The sequence below is a fragment of the Salvelinus namaycush genome, chromosome 1, assembly GCF_016432855.1.
Source record: "Salvelinus namaycush isolate Seneca chromosome 1, SaNama_1.0, whole genome shotgun sequence".
Taxonomy (NCBI): domain Eukaryota; kingdom Metazoa; phylum Chordata; class Actinopteri; order Salmoniformes; family Salmonidae; genus Salvelinus; species Salvelinus namaycush.
In genome coordinates this window covers 72,605,506-72,609,305 of record NC_052307.1, presented here as the reverse complement: position 1 = coordinate 72,609,305, position 3,800 = coordinate 72,605,506, and positions in this window count along the sequence as shown.

Sequence of the window (3,800 nt, the reverse complement as noted above, 5' to 3'; positions counted from 1 at the left end):
ACCTGGTCTACTGTCCCAGTATCATAACCATACCTGGTATACTGTCTCAGTATCATAACCATACCTGGTCTACTGTCCCAGTATCATAACCATACCTGGTATACTGTCTCAGTATCATAACCATACCTGGTCTACTGTCTCAGTATCATAACCATACCTCAGTATCATAACCATACCTGGTATACTGTCTCAGTATCATAACCATACCTGGTATACTGTCCCAGTATCATAACCATACCTCAGTATCATAACCATACCTGGTATACTGTCCCAGTATCATAACCATACCTGGTCTACTGTCTCAGTATCATAACCATACCTGGTATACTGTCCCAGTATCATAACCATACCTGGTCTACTGTCCCAGTATCATAACCATACCTGGTCTACTGTCCCAGTATCATAACCATACCTGGTATACTGTCCCAGTATCATAACCATACCTGGTCTACTGTCCCAGTATCATAACCATACCTGGTCTACTGTCCCAGTATCATAACCATACCTGGTATACTGTCCCAGTATCATAACCATACCTCAGTATCATAACCATACCTGGTCTACTGTCTCAGTATCATAACCATACCTGGTCTACTGTCCCAGTATCATAACCATACCTGGTATACTGTCTCAGTATCATAACCATACCTGGTCTACTGTCCCAGTATCATAACCATACCTGGTATACTGTCCCAGTATCATAACCATACCTGGTATACTGTCCCAGTATCATAACCATACCTGGTATACTGTCTCAGTATCATAACCATACCTGGTCTACTGTCCCAGTATCATAACCATACCTCAGTATCATAACCATACCTCAGTATCATAACCATACCTGGTCTACTGTCTCAGTATCATAACCATACCTGGTCTACTGTCTCAGTATCATAACCATACCTGGTCTACTGTCCCAGTATCATAACCATACCTGGTCTACTGTCCCAGTATCATAACCATACCTGGTCTACTGTCCCAGTATCATAACCATACCTGGTCTACTGTCCCAGTATCATAACCATACCTGGTCTACTGTCCCAGTATCATAACCATACCTGGTCTACTGTCCCAGTATCATAACCATACCTGGTCTACTGTCCCAGTATCATAACCATACCTGGTATACTGTCTCAGTATCATAACCATACCTGGTCTACTGTCCCAGTATCATAACCATACCTGGTCTACTGTCCCAGTATCATAACCATACCTGGTATACTGTCCCAGTATCATAACCATACCTGGTCTACTGTCTCAGTATCATAACCATACCTGGTCTACTGTCCCAGTATCATAACCATACCTCAGTATCATAACCATACCTGGTCTACTGTCCCAGTATCATAACCATACCTAGTATACTGTCCCAGTATCATAACCATACCTGGTCTACTGTCCCAGTATCATAACCATACCTGGTCTACTGTCCCAGTATCATAACCATACCTGGTATACTGTCTCAGTATCATAACCATACCTGGTCTACTGTCTCAGTATCATAACCATACCTGGTCTACTGTCTCAGTATCATAACCATACCTGGTCTACTGTCCCAGTATCATAACCATACCTGGTCTACTGTCTCAGTATCATAACCATACCTGGTCTACTGTCCCAGTATCATAACCATACCTGGTATACTGTCTCAGTATCATAACCATACCTGGTATACTGTCTCAGTATCATAACCATACCTGGTCTACTGTCCCAGTATCATAACCATACCTGGTATACTGTCTCAGTATCATAACCATACCTCAGTATCATAACCATACCTGGTCTACTGTCCCAGTATCATAACCATACCTGGTCTACTGTCTCAGTATCATAACCATACCTGGTATACTGTCCCAGTATCATAACCATACCTGGTCTACTGTCCCAGTATCATAACCATACCTGGTCTACTGTCTCAGTATCATAACCATACCTGGTCTACTGTCCCAGTATCATAACCATACCTGGTATACTGTCTCAGTATCATAACCATACCTGGTCTACTGTCTCAGTATCATAAACATACCTGGTCTACTGTCCCAGTATCATAACCATACCTGGTATACTGTCCCAGTATCATAACCATACCTAGTATACTGTCTCAGTATCATAACCATACCTGGTCTACTGTCCCAGTATCATAACCATACCTGGTCTACTGTCCCAGTATCATAACCATACCTCAGTATCATAACCATACCTGGTCTACTGTCCCAGTATCATAACCATACCTCAGTATCATAACCATACCTGGTCTACTGTCCCAGTATCATAACCATACCTGGTATACTGTCTCAGTATCATAACCATACCTGGTCTACTGTCCCAGTATCATAACCATACCTGGTATACTGTCTCAGTATCATAACCATACCTGGTCTACTGTCCCAGTATCATAACCATACCTGGTATACTGTCCCAGTATCATAACCATACCTGGTATACTGTCCCAGTATCATAACCATACCTGGTATACTGTCTCAGTATCATAACCATACCTGGTCTACTGTCCCAGTATCATAACCATACCTCAGTATCATAACCATACCTCAGTATCATAACCATACCTGGTCTACTGTCTCAGTATCATAACCATACCTGGTCTACTGTCTCAGTATCATAACCATACCTGGTCTACTGTCCCAGTATCATAACCATACCTGGTCTACTGTCCCAGTATCATAACCATACCTGGTCTACTGTCCCAGTATCATAACCATACCTGGTCTACTGTCCCAGTATCATAACCATACCTGGTCTACTGTCCCAGTATCATAACCATACCTGGTCTACTGTCCCAGTATCATAACCATACCTGGTCTACTGTCCCAGTATCATAACCATACCTGGTATACTGTCTCAGTATCATAACCATACCTGGTCTACTGTCCCAGTATCATAACCATACCTGGTCTACTGTCCCAGTATCATAACCATACCTGGTATACTGTCCCAGTATCATAACCATACCTGGTCTACTGTCTCAGTATCATAACCATACCTGGTCTACTGTCCCAGTATCATAACCATACCTCAGTATCATAACCATACCTGGTCTACTGTCCCAGTATCATAACCATACCTAGTATACTGTCCCAGTATCATAACCATACCTGGTCTACTGTCCCAGTATCATAACCATACCTGGTCTACTGTCCCAGTATCATAACCATACCTGGTATACTGTCTCAGTATCATAACCATACCTGGTCTACTGTCTCAGTATCATAACCATACCTGGTCTACTGTCTCAGTATCATAACCATACCTGGTCTACTGTCCCAGTATCATAACCATACCTGGTCTACTGTCTCAGTATCATAACCATACCTGGTCTACTGTCCCAGTATCATAACCATACCTGGTATACTGTCTCAGTATCATAACCATACCTGGTATACTGTCTCAGTATCATAACCATACCTGGTCTACTGTCCCAGTATCATAACCATACCTGGTATACTGTCTCAGTATCATAACCATACCTCAGTATCATAACCATACCTGGTCTACTGTCCCAGTATCATAACCATACCTGGTCTACTGTCTCAGTATCATAACCATACCTGGTATACTGTCCCAGTATCATAACCATACCTGGTCTACTGTCCCAGTATCATAACCATACCTGGTCTACTGTCTCAGTATCATAACCATACCTGGTCTACTGTCCCAGTATCATAACCATACCTGGTATACTGTCTCAGTATCATAACCATACCTGGTCTACTGTCTCAGTATCATAAACATACCTGGTCTACTGTCCCAGTATCATAACCATACCTGGTATACTGTCCCAG